Source organism: Dendrobates tinctorius, unplaced genomic scaffold (assembly GCF_039654945.1).
Source record: "Dendrobates tinctorius isolate UK_male_01 unplaced genomic scaffold, ASM3965494v1 ptg000138l, whole genome shotgun sequence".
Taxonomy (NCBI): domain Eukaryota; kingdom Metazoa; phylum Chordata; class Amphibia; order Anura; family Dendrobatidae; genus Dendrobates; species Dendrobates tinctorius.
The window spans coordinates 21,754,907-21,775,362 of record NW_027361806.1 but is presented as its reverse complement, the minus strand read 5'-3'; the positions used below and the strand labels follow the sequence as shown (position 1 = coordinate 21,775,362).

At 45.0% G+C, this 20,456-nt stretch overlaps 1 protein-coding gene across 3 annotated transcripts in view; it reads left to right on the top strand.

Moving 5' to 3' along the window:
- SLC44A5 (solute carrier family 44 member 5) overlaps positions 1-20,456 on the top strand; it is a 157,376-nt gene that overhangs the window by 76,691 nt on the left and 60,229 nt on the right. Inside the window, exon 1 of one of the 3 annotated variants that reach the window (XM_073544806.1) lies at positions 19,611-19,783. The exons of the other annotated variants lie outside the window; for them this stretch is intronic. The gene's annotated coding sequence lies outside the window, so the exon portion shown is untranslated. Of the gene's footprint in view, positions 1-19,610; positions 19,784-20,456 lie in introns of those variants that run through there. 3 annotated transcript variants of the gene reach the window in all.

The following is a 20,456-nucleotide window of genomic DNA, read 5'->3' as shown; positions in this document are numbered from 1 at the left end:
TACATTGTGGCAATCTATTATTTGTGAGAAGTATCAGACCCGTCCTCCTCTGGGTGTAAATGAGAATATTCCTTTTCACTGACCACGAGCGGAGATCGTAAGAATGGCGGATCAGTGGTAGAAAAGAACAACACGAAAGAAAGCTGAGGATTGAGCCCCATTTAGATAAAATAGATAAATCCCGGTCTACAGAGCTCTATGGTCAGAGATGAGTTATTCTCTTAAAGGGGTTGTTCAGGACAGTGACTGCTTTATTGCAGAAATAGCGCCACCTCTGACAGTGTGTTGTGTGTGGTATTGCAGCTCCATTCACTTCAATGGGGCAAAGCCAGTTGCAATACCAGAGGTGTAATACCAGACATGAACCGTGTTCAAGGGTGGCGCTGTTTCTACAAGAAAGCAGGCTTGCTGTATGATTCCTTTAAGTGGTCCTGAGGTCCTTTAGGGGGTTGTATACAAAAAGGCATCAGACCTATCTATGTGTCATGGCCGGTAGTGTTGACTAATTCCATGGTACTCCATGGCAGTGTAATCAGAGCGCTGAGAACTTCCTACTACCTGCGGTGTCCTAAGGGCCACTTCTGATCTGTGCGCCCTGCAACGTCATGACATCACGGAGCGACGCACTTTGTGGTGCAATCATGACGTCATGGAGGCCTACTAATCAGAAGAGGCTCAGCTCTGGTGAACGGGGCTGAGATGCAGCACCACACTCAACCTATGGACAAGTGGGGCGCTGTTCTTGGAAGCAAGCAGCCACGGGTTTTTTTTTTTTTTTTTTTTTAATTTCTGGATATTCACTTTAACATTTAGTCAGTCCCAACAGGCCGCTTTCCACTGCAAGGGCAGATAACCGTTTTGAATGGGTTGTCTCATAAAGATAAGTGAAGGGGGCTTTACACATAGCGATATCGCTACATGTGATACTTAATCCCCCGTCACACACAGCAATCTCACCAGCGAGATCACAGTGTGTGACACTGACCAGCGACCGGCCCCCCTGTCGGGTATCGCTGATCGTCATGGAATGGCCTGGACATTTTTTTTTTTGATCGCTGGTCTCCCGCTGGCCAGCGCGCATCGCTGCGTGTGACAGGCGGGAGATCAGCGACGCTGCCGCTGGTAACTAAGGTAAACATCGGGTTTCTTAGTGCCTCGCGCCGCTTAGATACCCGATGTGTACTTTGGTTACCAGCTCCCTGCACCAGCGCGCTGGTAACTAAGGTACACAGTGGGTAACTAAGCGACGTGCGTCGCTGGTTACCCACATGTCGCTGTTCGCTGGTGAAGCAGCCTGTTTGGCAGCTCACCAGCGATCCTGACAAGGTAATACCGTTGTCGGGATCGCTGTTGCGTCCGTCGCTATGTGTGACGGGGCCCTTTCCTCCGACCGGCTCCCCCGCTGGCTATCGCTGATCGCGCAAGAACGTCCTGGGCTGTTTCTCGTCGGCGGCTTCCTGCTGGCGCCGACGAGCAACGCGTGGACGCGAGCGGAGGACGTCATCATCGCCGCGTCTGACAGGTAAGTAACGATCGCTGCTGAGATCTGCCTGTTTGGCAGCTCACTAGCAACCATTTAACGATGCACCAGCGATCCATATCGTTGTTGGGATCGCTGGTGCATCGCTAAGTGTAACGGTACCCTAACTTTACTGGTTGGTGATTGCAGTAGATCTCGCTTCAGAAGCACGATCAGGAGCGATTGTCAGGGTAAGCAAACACTAACCAGGCACTTCTCCTACAGCGGCCACTACTGATGAAGGGCAGTATTACACTGAGCCTATTCAAATAAGTAGCCAACGATGAGATACACGGACAAATCTGATCCATTGGAGCATTGTAACCCACCTAGATATCAGAGGGATGTTTGAAGTGGAGGCCCTCCGATGACATCCATACACCCTAATAGACGTGATCTCAGAGTACCTATGATAAGATGATGGTGAAAGCTGAAGTCCCCCTACTACTAAATATGTATATATACCAATATATATTGTGATGAACCTGCACCTCGCCACCCCATCTGACTTCACTATTAGGTCAGACTGATAACTTTCACCAACTTGACGTTCTACACCCCTTGAAGACACGTAAAGTCGGCTTCATACAGTTTTACACAGACTCCCCCTGTCAGCATGATCCCAGGGAGTGAGAGGATGTGGCCTTCACAGCCACTGACGTGGCACAACACTCGTTCTGCCAGCCCAGTAGGACTGTCACCAGTTCCTCATTAGATATAAGCCCAGTCCGTTATCAGGATTATATCAGGCTAGAAACCAGCCCCGGTAGCATGGAAAGTTAAACCGAGAAATCGACGTGTGGATTCGTGGATCAAGATAAAAGAGCAGCCCAAGGTTAAATTATATATTTAGCCACTTAATCGCCTTAAGAGCACACTAGACAATACACTATATACACGATGGTTATACATATACAATGGTCATATATGGAAAATCAATAGTAGTAGGAAAAAAGATAAAAGCAGATGGATCTTATCAATTACTGGGATGATGTTTGACCATGTGTGCGCTGGACAGCAGGGGTCATGGGGTGCCTGCTTGCTCCTAGGTCCTTCACAGCATGTTTATCAACATGACCCCTCTTTCAAAGTGGAACGTATGCATAACAGAGAGAGAGACCACATGGCCTTACATTAGCCTTTATCCCCTTTGGGTCACTTTCCTTCTGCCCTCAGCTGAATCTAAATCCCCTCCCCTTGCCTCTAGCAGCTAAAAACTCCAAAACCTAAGATGAGTCAAAACTCTTTAATGGGCGGTCCTAGGGAGGTGATGTTGGCACCATCGGATCCGGCAGGGCTCCTGCTACGTGTTGAGCCTAAACACGTCTTTGCCATCTGGTTCCTATTAGCCAATCTATGTATCTCCTCTCCCTGGGGTGTTAGCACAGATCAAATCCCTGGGAGGCATTCGGTCCATTTCAGAGATCTAAAAAATGTACCCGATGTAAAGCTAAGACATATAGTATCTCCATAACTCCTTATGGAATTAGATTTCTAGAATGTTCTTTGGCAGCTTCAGTATGACTCTGTATTGCAAGCAAGCCTTTGTCCTGCTCTGGGCTTGCTGGCTCAAGGTGTGAGATCTGTCTCTCTCACAGACTTTTGAGGCTTGACACCCTCCCTGAGCTAGGTGCCAGTTCTCTCCTTGAGGCTTTGAGAATATTGGACTTTCTGCGGAGACCTTGCTGGGCAAAGGAAAGGGGTTTTTATAATCCCAGGCCAAATAGGATACAAATGATTGGTATGACATTATAGCTCCAATATTTTTCACACACATATATATAGTGCTCAGGCAGCATAAATGCATACACGCTAACAGATTTGTCAGAGACTCTTTAGTTCCTTTCAGAATAAACATTTTTCTATGAGATACCACAGTACAATATACTTCCAGAAATGTCGGCCATTGATTGCAAACAAGATTTGTTATTTTGAACATCTAAAAAGTAATTTTCCTAACAAATTCAATCAAAACCATGTTGCAAAAATGTATACACCCCTGTTTTACGAGCAAATCTAAAGTTTAGATTACAAAATTCTAATGTACAGGAATTCAATCACCAATAAGTCTAATTTTTCATTACACCGGTGTCCAGCAGAGGGGCGGTTATTACAGGACGTAACGTAACAAAGAAAACCTTTCCTTTTCATGGTGTCAGCTATAGCACCACATGGAAGAGAAATGTCACTAGACGTGAGAAAGTGAAAATAAATGTTAAACATAAAGGTGAAGGCTACAAGATCAGCAAATTTCTACTTATTAGTCAGATAGTGGGGGAAAAGTGATATAAAATGGAACTGTAATGTCTCACGGAGACATCCAGGAGACCATGGAGGTTATCTCCTGGTGTCCGGGTCACATGATTTGCTGGTGTCAGTGGGTTCATGAGCTGCTGGTGTTGGTGGTCCCTGAGCCGCTGGTGTCGAGAGGCACATGAGCTGCTGGTGGTGGGGGTCCCTGAGCTGCTGGTGTCAGGAGGCACATGAGCTGCTGATGTAGGAGGGCACATGGGCTGCCGGTGTTGGGGCCTCATGGGCTGCCGGTGTCGGGGGGCACATGAATTGCCTGTGTCGGGGGGCACATGAGCTGCCGGTGTCGGGGGTCTATATGTCATTGATGGTATCATGAAATCACAGATATACTGCTCTATAGTGACTGAGAAGATGTCCCCATCACTCCAACACTCGGTAGACGAACAGTTTTTCAACATGACTTTGATCCAAAACTCACATCCGAGGCATTTCTGAAGGAGAACAGAGTGACAGTGACTCAGTGACCAAGATCTACTGATCTGACAACTGGACACCTATGTGGAGATCTGGAGACAAGTTGTCATCACTCTCCATCCAGCCTCCAGGGCCTAGAAGAGCTCTTTCTGAAGAATGGAAAAAGATTGATGTTGGAATATGTCGCCAAATTGTTCATTCCAGTCCTAGAAGACTCAGTGCCGTCCATACAAATCATGGAGGTCATGCAAAATACTAGATGTAGTAGTTTTTGATGTGGGGTGTACTCATTTTTGCATCAACTAATTTGAGTAAAACTGAAGATTTTGTAATGAGAGTTATATTATTACCCTTACTGTCCTGTCAGGGATTAAAAAATGTTCTATGAGGTGCAAAATTGTCAAAATGTTAGCAATTGTTCTTGTGTTCAGTGAGATATTGATTAAAATCTTAGTTTTCAGAGGGGGTGTACTCACTTATGCTGAGCACTGTGTATATATTTATATTCAGTCTCACGTATCCTATCACGACAGATGAATAGTAGAGAACTTCCAGGTTCTGACACTTTGTATCAGTGGGTGATATATGACGGTGGCGGTCGGTGAGCGCATCCTATAACTTCTTCCCCGGCTCCTTCTCATTGGCGGCTCTGGTTTATTTTAGCAACTCTATATAGAGATCGGCATGGATATGAATATTTCATAGATATTTCTCAAATCCTGGAAAGTGGAAAATGTCTTTACAGCACGATCTTCATCTGCTCCAGTTATTTCAGAAAATGCACTGAAACGCAAAACTACCGGTAACACCCAGGGTGGGAGCAGGGGGCTGGATTCTGGAGCCGGGTGACCCACCTAACCTCCAGGCCTGCCCTTATATCTGGTGCATGGCGGCGATGATCAGGTACATCACCTTGCCCATATGTGTCACTGAGCCTTGGAAAACAAAGAATGGACTGTGGTCCTCCCTTCGTACTGATGATTAGTGGGGTCCAGGGGGTCTGACCTCCACTTTTGGGTCATTGATCCTATTCTAACACTAGGCCATTACTATTCAGGCCTCTTGAATGGTTATTCCCAACACAAAGGGATCCGTAGAATCGATGATAACTTTCTGATCGGTGGAAGTTCCGACAGGGAACAGGCTCAGGATTGTGCTCGGATTTTCCAGCGTCCCATAGAGAATGGATGCGGTGATGTTGCGCTTGTGCACCCGCGGTCCTGTCCCAATGGGGCATTTCAGACCCCTGCTCTCCGGATTGGTGGGGGACTGATTTCTGGGATCATCACCAATCCTGAGGACGGCCTCTGATGACGGCCGTTCCCAGCAATTACATCAAGAATGAGCAGGAGAGGTTGTGCACCTGCGCGGACACTTCTCCATTCCAGCTGAGCATTTCAACCCCTACTCTTGAGTTTTGGAAAAGTTATAACTTTTTAATTTTAGGAATAACCCATCCATTCCTGATTCATACGTCCATATTACACACCTGTGTGGGAGCAATTCTTATTTACTGCCATGAATCAGATCCGATCCCAACCGGATAAAGCAGGAGAAGCCTCTAGGAACCCACCCTTTGTGGAAGGCGCCACCACTTTTCTGGTGATAAATATGTGGCTGCTATATGGACCCGTTTTCTTGCTGCTCTCTGTGATACCGTGGTACCGAGCTCGGCAGAGATTGCTTAGGCTTTATTGACCGCCCCCTGTAGGGTAATGGTGACACTTGTGATGGGTGCAGGCAGGACCGGCTTCAGGTTTTCATGGGATCTGGTCAAAAGAGTCTCAGCGAGCCCCTTTAACACATACCACGAATCATCATGCACAGATACAGCAGAGAAATATAGGAATACAAACACAAAAATTTTACATCACGAGTGATAGCTATTGTAAATTCTACAATAGCTCAGACACCAGACAGTATAGTCCTCCATAGAGTATTATGGGCACCACATAGTCCTCCATACAGAATTATGGGCACCACATAGACTTCCATACAGTATTATGGGCACCACATAGTCCTCCATACAGAATTATGGGCACCACATAGTCCTCCATACAGAATTATGTGCACCACATAGTCCTCCATACAGTATTATGGGTACCACATAGCCCTCCATACAGTATTATGGGCACCACATAGTCCTCCATACAGAATTATGGGCACCACATACAGTCATGGCCAAAAGTTTTGAGAATGACACAAATATTATATTTTCACATGATCTGCTGGCCTCTGGTTTTTATGTGCGTTTGTCAGATGTTTTTATCACATACAGAAATATAATTGCAATCATATTATGAGTAACAAAAGGTTATATTGACAGTTAGAATGAGTTAATGCAGCAAGTCAATATTTGCAGTGTTGACCCTTCTTCTTCAGGACCTCAGCAATTCTCCCTGGCATGCTCTCAATCAACTTCTGGATCAAATCCTGACTGATAGCAGTCCATTCTTGCAAAATCAATGCTTTTTATTTTGTCTGAATTTGAAGGTTTTTGTTTGTCCACCCGTCTCTTGATGATTGACCACAAGTTCTCAATGGGATTAAGATCTGGGGAGTTTCCAGGCCATGCTCCCAAAATCTCTATGTTTTGTTCCCTGAGCCATTTAGTTATCACCTTTGCTTTATGGCAAGGTGCTCCATCATGTTGAAAAAGGCATTGTTGATCGCCAAACTGCTCTTGGACGGTTGGGAGAAGTTGGTCTTGGAGGACATTCTGGTACCATTCTTTATTCATGGCTGTGTTTTTAGGCAAGACTGAGAGAGAGCCCATTCCCTTGGCTGAGAAGCAACCACACACATGAATGGTTTCAGGATGCTTGACAGTTGGCATGAGACAAGACTGATGGTAGCGCTCACCTGGTCTTCTCCGAATAAGCCGTTTTCCAGATGTCCCAAACAATCGAAAAGGGGATTCATCAGAGAAAATGACTTTACCCCAGTCCTCAGCAGTCCACTCCCTGTACCTCTTGCAGAATATCAGTCTGTCCATGATGTTTTTCCTGGAGAGAAGTGGCTTCTTTGCTGCCCTCCTTGAGACCAGGCCTTGCTCCAAGAGTCTCCGCCTCACAGTGCGTGCAGATGCACTCACACCTGCCTGCTGCCATTCCTGAGCAAGCTCTGCACTGCTGGTAGCCCGATCCCGCAGCTGAAACACTTTTAAGAGGCGGTCCTGGCGCTTGCTGGTCTTTCTTGGGCGCCCTGGAGCGTTTTTGGCAACAAGGGAACCTCTCTCCTTGAAGTTCTTGATGATGCGATAGATTGTTGACTGAGGTGCAATCTTTCTAGCTGCGATACTCTTCCCTGTTAGGCCATTTTTGTGCAGTGCAATGATGACTGCACGTGTTTCTTTAGAGATAACCATGGTTAACAGAAGAGAAACAATGATGCCAAGCACCAGCCTCCTTTTAAAGTGTCCAGTGGTGTCATTCTTACTTAATCATGACAGATTGATCTCCAGCCCTGTCCTCATCAACACCCACACCTGTGTTAATGGAGCAATCACTGAAACGATGTTAGCTGGTCCTTTTAAGGCATGGCTGCAATGATGTTGAAATGTGTTTTGGGGGATAAAGTTCATTTTCTAGGCAAATATTGACTTTGCAAGTAATTGCTGTTAAGCTGATCACTCTTTATAACATTCTGGAGTATATGCAAATTGCCATTAGAAAAAATGAAGCAGTAGACTTTGTAAAAATTAATATTTGTGTCATTCTCAAAACTTTTGGCCATACAGTATTATGAGCGCCACATAGTCCTCCATACAGTATTATGGGCACCACATAGTCCTCCATACAGTATTATGGGCACCTCATAGTCCTCCATACAGTACTATGGGCACCAAATAGTCCTCTATACAGTATTATGGGCACTGCATAGTGCTCCATACAGTATTATGGGACCCACATAGCGCTCCATACAGTATTATGGGACATACAAAGTGCGCCATACACTAATATGAGCCCCATATATTGCTACATATAGAATAATGAGCCCCATAATTTGCTTCATACAGAATAATGTGCCACATATATTGCTCCATGCATAATGAACTCCATATGTTGCTCCATACAGAATAATGTACTAATAGAAAAAATAAGCACCAACTGTGTAAATAGACCAGTATATAATTGTAGGTATAGGTGCCGCAACAGTGGGATAGACAATCAACAAGAAAAGGAAGGAGAAAGACACCACTGCAACAAGCGCACACTAAACCAAATAGAAATTAATTTTATTGATGCAAAAAGGTTAATCATTAGAAACATAATAAAACATAGTGAGCATCCCACAATGTATATAAAGTCAAATATGGCATATACAACATATCAGACCTGGTATAATAACCCATATACAATCCATATGCAATTCAACCCTACTATAATAACCACAACCACCACCCTATAGCTAGGCTCATAGAGACCAGAGGCCCAAATGTTGCACAGTAATCACATGAAATCAATCAATGCAACAAGCCCTGCATACTACCTGATAATACATGTGTGCCACAAGCGGCCACAAAACAAGGTGGCCCAAATAACAAACCAATACTCAGTTATGCCCCATCAGACAGTCTCAGAACCGCTAAGGGAAAAAAGGAGGCTGCAATAAGAAATATAAGAAGCGGGTGCTGACCCAGGACCATACCCCACGCGTATCGCCACAACCCGTGTGGCTTCGTCCTCTATACAGTATTATGGGCACTGCATAGTGCTCCATACAGTATTATGGGCCCCACATAGCGCTCCATACAGTATTATGGGACATACAAAGTGCGCCATACACTAATATGAGCCCCATATATTGCTTCATACAGAATAATGAGCCCCATATATTGCTTCATACAGTATAATGAGCCCCATATATTGCTCCATACAGTATAATGAGCCCCATATATTGCCCAATACAGTATAATGAGCCCCATATATTGCTCCATACAGTATAATGAGCCCCATATATTGCTCCATACAGTATAATGAGCCCCATATATTGCTCCATACAGTATAATGAGCCCCATATATTGCCCAATACAGTATAATGAGCCCCATATATTGCTCCATACAGTATAATGAGCCCCATATATTGCTCCATACAGTATAATGAGCCCCATATATTGCTCTCTGCACTGTGACTGTTCAGAGCACAGAGTGCGCACATTAGTGACGGCGCTCTGACCTGAAACGTCAGAGTCGGGAAACGTGGAAGACAGGAGAGGAGGAACGGGAACAGGTAAGTATTGCATGTACCAAGGTCCTGAGTAAACAGGGGGGCCCACTTGCAGGCGCTGACAACGGGCCCCCATAGTGTGCCGGTGTCCCCAATGGCGAGTGGGCTTCCCCGACCACTGCCCGGGTGCTGACATCGGCCCTGGGTGCCAGTCTCTATAGATGGACAGTGGTGACGGCATACCTGTAAGACACAGGACAGACTCTTTGCCTGGACCGACTAATTACATTAGTGACATAATGCCGCTGATTCGGCTGCTCCCGGCGACGTCATACAATATGACCGGTAGGTGCAGATGTCCCAGAAGGCAGCAGTTTAGCTGCACTTGCAGATTTATGGTCCCATTTGGCTCGGGGCCATGGAATGAAAAGACTGAACAGTGATGGACACCGAGGCTGCAGAACAAATGTGAAAGTATCGTATGCGGTGCAATCAGCTGCTATGGCTGAATTATTACTATACACTCTATATGGAGAACAGTAATGGGCTGTATGTCTGAATTACTGACATATTGTGTGCCGGTGTATGTTCTCCAGCCCCATAACCTCTGGTGTGTAACCTTTCACCCCTTGTCTGACCCTCGTTGTACCGTCTGCCTTTACTACCATGTGACAGATCAGGAGCCACCGTTGTAACACATCTGTCCATGACATTTCTTCCTCCTGAATCTTCCCCCATCACCTGTGAGTGATATTATTGAGAAGTGGAAGGAACCGCAGCAACTCAGCCACGAAGTGAAGACCCCGTTATGTTACAGAGCCGGGGGGCTGAGTGCTGAGGAGCAGAAGACAGAAACGTCACCACCGCTCTGCTGACCGCATAGCTGCAGGCTCCAGACGCTCTCTAGCAAATACTGCACCCCCGCTGGAAGCTTCATGGCCGAGCAGCTGTATGCAGCCATACATCACCAAGCACAATGCCGAGTGTCGGATGGAGTGGTGTAAAGCCGCCACCACTGGACTCTGGAGGAGACGTGTTCTGTGCACTTCTCTATCTGCATCTGATGGAGGAATCTGGGTTTGGTGATTCCAGAAGAACGTTACCCCCTGACTGCATTGTGCCCCCTGTACAGATGGTGGAGGAGGATAATGCTATGGGATGTTATCGGGGGTCGGCATTGGGCCCTCAGCTCCAGTGATGGGAAATCTTCATCTTCAGCACAAGTCATTGTGGACAATTGTAGCTTCAGCTTTGTGGAAACAGATTGGGGAAGATCCTTATGAGTCCCCCATGACTGTGCCCAGTGCATGAAAGCCATAAAGACATACAGGGGGGAAGTCCTGGACCTCAGCTCCATCCTATAATGGAGATTGTGAGCCCGGCCTCCCCCAACATCAGGGTCTGACCTCACAAATCCTCTTCTGGATGAAAGGGCAAAAATTCCTAAAGATGCCTCCAAAATCTTGTAGAAATCCTTCCCAGAAAAGCGGAGCCGTTATATCTGCAGATATGGATGTAGGGTGGGAGGCCAGAGAAGCCCCTGGAGTTGTTGGCTGTATGCGCTATCAGATGATACCTTATCCTGAAAATCGTGATCGGCTCAGCAGATATTCTCACTCACAAAATGGGATTATTTGTATCCTCAGCTTTCCTTGATGTTAATTTCTGAAGCACTGAGTAGTCACAGTAACATTGATAACCAAAGCGAAAATGATGTACATAGGAGCAGTAATATAGTGATTATATTCTTGTACATAGGGGCAGTATTATAGTAGTTATATTCTTGTATATAGGAGCAGTATTATAGTAGTTATATTCTTGTACATCGGGTGCAGTATTATAGTAGTTATATTCTTCTACATAGGAGCAGTATTATAGTAGTTATATTCTTGTACATAGGAGCAGTAATATAGTGATTATATTCTTGTACATAGGGGCAGTATTATAGTAGTTATATTCTTGTATATAGGAGCAGTATTATAGTAGTTATATTCTTGTACATCGGGTGCAGTATTATAGTAGTTATATTCTTCTACATAGGAGCAGTATTATAGTAGTTATATTCTTCTACATAGGAGCAGTATTATAGTAGTTATATTCTTGTACATAGAAGCAGTATTATAGTAGTTATATTCTTCTACATAGGAGCAGTATTATAGTAGTTATATTCTTGTACATAGGAGCAGTAATATAGTGATTATATTCTTGTACATAGGGGCAGTATTATAGTAGTTATATTCTTGTATATAGGAGCAGTATTATAGTAGTTATATTATTGTACATCGGGTGCAGTATTATAGTAGTTATATTCTTCTACATAGGAGCAGTATTATAGTAGTTATATTCTTCTACATAGGAGCAGTATTATAGTAGTTATATTCTTGTACATAGAAGCAGTATTATAGTAGTTATATTCTTGTACATAGGAGCAGTAATATAGTGATTATATTCTTGTACATAGGGGCAGTATTATAGTAGTTATATTCTTGTATATAGGAGCAGTATTATAGTAGTTATATTCTTGTACATCGGGTGCAGTATTATAGTAGTTATATTCTTCTACATAGGAGCAGTATTATAGTAGTTATATTCTTCTACATAGGAGCAGTATTATAGTAGTTATATTCTTGTACAGAGGGAGCAGTATTATAGTAGTTAAATTCTTGTACATAGGGGCAGTATTATAGTAGTTATATTCTTGTACATAGGGGCAGTATTATAGTAGTTATACTCTTGTACATAGGGGTCAGTAATATAGTAGTTATATTCTTGTACATAGGAGCAGTGTTATAGTAGTTATATTCTTGTACATAGGAGCAGTATTATAGTAGTTATATTCTTGTACATAGGGGCAGTATTATAGTAGTTATATTCTTGTACATAGGGGCAGTATTATAGTAGTTATATTCTTGTACATAGGGGCAGTATTATAGTAGTTATATTCTTGTATATAGGGGCAGTATTATAGTAGTTATATTCTTGTACATAGGAGCAGTATTATAGTAGTTATATTCTTGTACATAGGGGCAGTATTATAGTAGTTATATTCTTGTACATAGGGGCAGTATTATAGTAGTTATATTCTTCTACATAGGGAGCAGTATTATAGTAGTTATATTCTTGTACATTGGGGCAGTATTATAGTAGTTATATTCTTGTACATAGGGGGCAGTATTACAGTAGTTATATTCTTGTACATAGAGGCAGTATTATAGTAGTTATATTCTTGTACATAGGGGCAGTATTATAGTAGTTATATTCTTGTACATAGGGGCAGTATTATAGTAGTTATATTCTTGTACATAGAAGCAGTATTATAGTAGTTATATTCTTCTACATAGGGAGCAGTATTATAGTAGTTATATTCTTGTACATTGGGGCAGTATTACAGTAGTTATATTCTTGTACATAAGGAGCAGTATTATAGTAGTTATATTCTTGTACATAGGGGCATTATTATAGTAGTTATATTCTTGTACATAGGGCCAGTATTATAGTAGTTATATTCTTGTACATAGGGGCAGTATTACAGTAGTTATATTCTTGTACATAGGAGCAGTATTATAGTTATATTCTTGTACATAGGAGCAGTATTATAGTAGTTATATTCTTGTACATAGGGGCAGTATTATAGTAGTTATATTCTTGTACATAGGAGCAGTATTATAGTAGTTATATTCTTGTACATAGGGGCAGTATTATAGTAGTTATATTCTTGTACATAGGGGCAGTATTATAGTAGTTATATTCTTGTACATAGGGCCAGTATTATAGTAGTTATATTCTTGTACATAGGCGCAGTATTATAGTAGTTATATTCTTGTACATAGGAGCAGTATTATAGTAGTTATATTCTTGTACATAGGAGCAGTATTATAGTAGTTATATTCTTGTTCATAGGGGCAGTATTATAGTATTTAGAAAAAATAAGTCCAGCGCTGTAAGTCTATAAAATCCATTTTTCTTTTATTCCATTACTTCCAGTAGTATAAAAGCAATTACGTCATAGTCCAAAACATTAAAATCAAACGCGTTTCAACGTAAAACTGTGCGTCTTAAGGGCATGTCACACTAAGCTATATCGCTAGAAATATCGCTATAACTAGTGACGTTATAGCGATATTGCTAGCGATATCGCTGTGTGTGATACTTACCTACAACCCGCTGGTTATTGCTGATCGCGCGAGAACGTCCTGGACCGTTTCTCGTCATCAGCTTCCTGCGGCGTTTCCTGTGGAGAGACGAGTGACGAGCGTGGAGCCGGGCGGGAGGACGCAGGATCGCCTAGTGTGACAGGTAAGTAGCGACCCCCGTCCCCAGCGATGTCTCTGGTGAGATCTGTCTGTGTGGCAGCTCACTAGTGACCACTTAGCGATGTACCAGCGATCCTGACCGCGTCATATCACTGTTCGGGATTGCTGGTACATCGCTAAGTGTGAGGCTGTGCACACGCTGCGGATTTTGCTGCGGCTCCGCAGCGGTTTTTGCTGCGGTGTACAGTATCATGATTCCCTATGGGAATCAAAAACCGCAGTGCAGACGGTGCGGAATTTTCCGCGCGGATTATCTGCGGTTTTCAATCCGCAGAAAGAATTGACATGTCAATTCTTTCTGCGGATTCTCCTGCGGTTTGCTATCTCCTCCATTGAGGAGATGAAAAACCGCAGGGCAAAACTGCAGAGCAATCCGCAGGTAAAACCGCAGGTCTTTTGACCTGCGGTTTCACCTGCGGATTTTACAAAATCCGCGCGGATGAATCCGCACCTAATCCGCAGCGTGTGCACACAGCCTGACAGTACCCTTAATCATTGACAGAGATCTAATGGCAGACTGAACATTTTAGACTAGTTCACAGTTCAATCCCACCCACCAGATCCAACTACCTGATAGGGACAGCTGTGTAGAGAAACCTGATAGACGATTAACCCCTTACAGGCTGGGATCATATATGACATCAGATAGGTTTTTTTTTTTTATTCATAGTGATAAATCAGATCCTGTCTAATATTGATGCCATGCGGGACCCTGGTGTTTAGCTGATAAATCCACCATGCTTCCTGGCTTATCAGTTTTCTTTTAATATCGCCACCTCTGGCTGGAATTTGAACCCTTTCTATACCTGACAACTCAAAAGCGGACGCGTCCCCTCCATGACTACTAATAAAATGTTTTGAAATTGCTGAGCTTTTATTAATGGTTTTGCTGGTGGCATCTGAGAGGTGACGTCTTCTCCTGATCTTCAGTGGTCCTCCTGTGCAGCCGCCATACTGGAGGTCACACACAGCGCAGCGCACAGAGGACACCACATTACTGGGGCTGCAGTTTATATATGAATTGATCGTATACTCTTTTTTGTTTGCACAAGAGACAAAAGTTTTAGTATTTTTCATATACTTGCAGCAGGTGCAGACACTGTGGCCGCACTTGTCTGACCCTCTGGTGCTGAGCCAATAGTAATATTTTTGAAGTATGGGCTGTACATAGTTGTAAAAACCACTCCATCATTTTTATTACCTGCATGATTAGATCTATATTTGTGACATTTTTTCCTGTCTCCTGTTTCTTTCAGCATCTCTGCTCTGTCCTTGTTACTGATTATGTCCTCAGCCCTATCTAGCATCCACTTAGAGTAACCCCTTCCTGTCAGTCTGACACGTGTCTCATCTTTTACTTTTTCAAAAGTTTCATGTAAAGATGAATTCCTTTTGAACCTATACAGCTCTCCAAGGGGCACGTTCTTAATGACATTCTTTTGGTGACAGGACTGTGCCAATAGGGTGGAGTTTCTGGCTGTACTTTTACGGTAGGGGGACACTAGGATTTTATTTGTGGAATCCAAACTGAACGTCACATCAAGAACATTAATGGAGCTGACTTCAAAAATATCCCTAACATCATTAAAAAACGATTACCTATATTATATCAGGACAAAAAATTGGAGAAAATCCTGTGAAATTTATTGCCAAAAAAGCTTCCACTCTGGGAGATATTCTGTCCCCCAGCCTCTATCTCAGCGATAATAATAAAAGCATACCTCCCAACTTTTGAAAAAGGGAAAGAGGGAGAAAGGCTGCGGCGCGCCGCGGCAAAATTTAGGCCACGCCCCAACCACACCCATTTCACAACTAACCACACCCATGTCCATGCCCAAAATGCATCCATTTAGCACTGCTGATCACACTGACTGGTACTGAGGGCACAGTGGCTGGTACTGTGGGCACACTGACTGGTACTGAGGAAAAGAAAGAACAGAGAGAGAAAAAAGAAAACGGAGAGAGAGAGGAAAGAAATAAAGAACAGAGAGAAAGAAAGAGGGGAATGAAAGAAAGAACAGAGAGAGAGATGGGAAATAAAGATGGTACAGAAAGAACAGAGAGAGAGAGAAAGAAAGAGAACAGAGAGAATGAACAGAGAGAAAGAAAGAACAGAGAGAGAAAGGAAGAACAGAGAGTGAAAGAAAGATTAGAGAGAGAAAGAAAGAGGGGAAAGAAAGAACATAGCAAAAGAAAGAACAGATAGAGAGATAAAGGAAGAGTGGAAAGAAAGAGAGAGAGGAAAGAAAGAAAGAACAGAGAAAAAGATTAGAGAGAAAAAGAAAGGGGAAAGAGAGAAAGGAAGAGGGGAAAGAAAGAACAGAGAGAAAGAAAGAAACAGAGCGAGAAAAAGATTCTATAAAGATACTATAGCAGCCCGGCTTCCATTGTAATGCCTCCCAGTGGAGGACATATCATGATCCACTCACATGGCTGGCATCCCCGAGTCCAAGGTGATCCTGCTGTCCATGCTATCGGAGGAGGACATGGTGATGGATCTGAAGCATTCCCTGAAGTGCCTCCATGGTTCCGTCACAATCTCCTCCCAAAATTACCTAATTTCCGGTCAGCTTCTAGCACATCGCTTCCAGTGGAATGTCACGTGTGAATTTTAAAGTTCTCTTTGGGGCTCCGCCGTGTACTCCTGTGTCCGCGGGAAAAGTAAGCTCCCGGCCGGGGCAGACTATCAAAATCAGGACTGTCCCGTTGGATCCGGGACAACTCGTACACACACGGTTCCGCTGCATACACTTCGCACACACACGACTCCACTCGGTAAACCTCGTACACATGCGGCTCTGCTCCGTACACCTTGTACACACGCGGCCACGCTCTGTAAACCTTGTACACACATGGCTTCACTCCGTAAACCTTGTACACATGCGGCTTTGCTCCATACACTTCGTACACACGCGGTTCTGCTCCATACACCACGTACACACGTGGCTCTGCTCCATAAACACACGGCTCAGCTCTGTACCCTTTGTACACACATGGCTCCGTTCTGTACACCTAGTACAAACACGGCTCCTCTCCATACACCTCCTACACACGCGGCTCCCCTCCGTACACCTCGAATACATGCGGTTCCACTCCTTGCACATATGGCTCCACTTCACACACCTCGTACATTTGCGGCTCTGCTCCGTACACCTCGTACACGTGCGGCTCTGCTCCATAGACCTCGTACACACATGGCTCCGCTCCGTACACCTCGTACATATGCGACTCTGCTCCGTACACTTCGTACACACGCGGCTCTGCTCCGTACACCTCGTACAGACGTGGCTCTGCTCCATACACCTCGTACTCGTGCGACTCTGCTCCGTTCACCCCATACACATGTGGCTCTGCTCCGTACACCTCGTACACGTGCGGCTCTGCTCCGCACACCTCGTACACGTGCGGCTCTGCTCCGCACACCTCGTACATGTGCAAACCTTCTATATCATACACGTGTGGCTCCGCTCCGTACACCTTGTACACATGTGGCTCTGCTCCGTCCACCTCATACACATGGCTCCGCTCTGTACACCTCGTACATGTGCGACTCTGCTCCGTACACCTCGTACACGTGCGACTCTGCTCCGTACACCTCGTACACGTGCGACTCTGCTTCGTACACCTCGTACACACGTGGCTCTGCTGCTTACACCTCGTACACATGGCTCCGCTACGTACACCTCGTACACACGGCTCCGCTCCGTACACCTCTTACACGTGCGACTCTACACACGCGGCTCTGCTCCGTACACCTTGTACATGTGCGACTCTGCTCCGTACACCTCGTACACGTGTGGCTCTGCTCCGCACACCTCGTACACTTGCGGCTCTGCTCCGCACACCTCGTACACTTGCGGCTCTGCTCCGCACACCTCGTACACTTGCGGCTCTGCTCCGCACACCTCGTACACTTGCGGCTCTGCTCCGCACACCTCGTACACTTGCGGCTCTGCTCCGCACACCTCGTACATGTGCGGCTCCGCTCCGTACACCTTGTACACACGCGGCTCTGCTCCGTACACCTTGTACACGTGCGACTCTGCTCCGTACACCTTGTACACGTGCGACTCTGCTCCGTACACCTCGTACACGTGTGGCTCTGCTCCGCACACCTCGTACACTTGCGGCTTTGCTCCGCACACCTCGTACACTTGCGGCTCTGCTCCGCACACCTCATACACTTGCGGCTCTGCGCCGCACACCTCGTACACTTGCGGCTCTGCTCCGCACACCTCGTACACTTGCGGCTCTGCTCCGCACACCTCGTACATGTGCGGCTCCGCTCCGTACACCTTGTACACACGTGGCTTTGCTCCGTACACCTCGTACACACGGCTCCGCACACCTTGTACACGTGCGACTCTGCTCCATACACCTCGTACACGTGCGACTCTGCTTCGTACACCTCGTACACGTGCGACTCTGCTCCGTACACCTTGTACACACGCGGCTTTGCTCCGTACATCTCGTACACGTGCGACTCTGCTCCGCATACCTCGTACACACACGGCTCCGCTCCGTACACCTCGTACACACGGCTCCGCTACGTACACCTCGTACACACGGCTCCGCTACGTACACCTCGTACACACGGCTCCGCTACGTACACCTCGTACACACGGCTCCGCTCTGTACACCTCGTATACGTGCGACTCTGCTCCGTACACCTCGTACACACGCGGCTCCGCTCTGTACACCTCGTACACGTGCGACTCTGCTCCGTACACCTCGTACACACGCGGCTCCGCTCTGTACACCTCGTACACATGCGACTCTGCTCCGTACACCATGTACACACGTGGCTTTGCTCCGTACATCTCGTACACGTGCGACTCTGCTCCGCATACCTCGTACACACGGCTCCGCTCCGTACACCTCGTACACACGGCTCCGCTACGTACACCTCGTACACACACGGCTCCGCTCCGTACACCTCGTACACACGGCTGCGCTCTGTACACCTCGTATACGTGCGACTCTGCTCCGTACACCTTGTACACACGCGGCTCCTCTCCGTACACCTCGTACATGTGCGGCTCTGCTCCGTACACCTCGTACACACGGCTCCGCTCCGTACACCTCGTACACAGGGCTCCGCTCTGTACACCTCGTACACAGGGCTCCGCTCTGTACACCTCGTACACGCGCTACCGCCCGGGACAGCGGGACATGCAATCAAAAACGGGACTCTCCTGCCAAATCCGGGACACTTGGGAGCTATGGTAAAAAGGACAATTGGCTCAGCACCAGAGGGTCAGACAAGTGCGGCCACAGTGCCTGCACCTGCTGCAAGTATATGAAAAATACTAAAACTTTTGTCTCTTGTGCAAATAAAAAAGAGTATACGATCAATTCATATATAAACTGCAGCCCCAGTAATGTGGTGTCCTCTGTGCGCTGCGCTGTGTGTGACCTCCAGTATGGCGGCTGCACAGGAGGACCACTGAAGATCAGGAGAAGACGTCACCTCTCAGATGCCACCAGCAAAACCATTAATAAAAGCTCAGCAATTTCAAAACATTTTATTAGTAGTCATGGAGGGGACGCGTCCGCTTTTGAGTTGTCAGGTATAGAAAGGGTTCAAATTCCAGCCAGAGGTGGCGATATTAAAAGAAAACTGATAAGCCAGGAAGCATGGTGGATTTATCAGCTAAACACCAGGGTCCCGCATGGCATCAATATTAGACAGGATTTGATTTATCACTATGAATAAAAAAAAATACCTATCTGATGTCATATATGATCCCAGCCTGTAAGGGGTTAATCGTCTATCAGGTTTCTCTACACAGCTGTCCCTATCAGGTAGTTGGATCTGGTGGGTGGGATTGAACTGTGAACTAGTCTAAAATGTTCAGTCTGCCATTAGATCTCTGTCAATGATTAAGACGCACGGTTTTGCGTTGAAACGCGTTTGATTTTAATATTTTGGACTATGACGTAATTGCTTTTCTACTGGAAGTGATGGAAAAAAAGAAAAATGGATTTTATGTACTTATTTTTTCTAAGTTCTGAAAACTTGCCACACAACAGGATCCGTGCGCTCCAGGAGGAGGTGAGCAGACACTAAACTTTTTTGTATATCTTCAGTATTATAGTAGTTATATTCTTGTACATAGGAGCAGTATTATAGTAGTTATATTCTTGTACATAGGAGCAGTATTATAGTAGTTATATTCTTGTACATAGGGGCAGTATTATAGTAGTTATATTCTTGTACATAGGGGGCAGTATTATAGTTGTTATATTCTTGTACATAGGAGCCGTATTATAGTAGTTATATTCTTGTACATAGGAGCAGTATTATAGTAGTTATATTCTTGTACATAGGGGGCAGTATTATAGTAGTTATATTCTTGTACATAGGGGGCAGTATTATAGTAGTTATATTCTTGTACATAGGAGCAGTATTATAGTAGTTATATTCTTGTACATAGGAGCAGTATTATAGTAGTTATATTCTTGTACATAGGAGCAGTATTATAGTAGTTATATTCTTGTACATAGGGGGCAGTATTATAGTAGTTATATTCTTGTATATAGAGGCAGTATTATAGTAGTTATATTCTTGTACATTGGGGCAGTATTATAGTAGTTATATTCTTGCACATAGGAGGCAGTATTATAGTAGTTATATTCTTGTACATTGGGGCAGTATTATAGTAGTTATATTCTTGTACATAGGGGGCAGTGTTATAGTACTTATATTCTTGTACATAGGGGCAGTA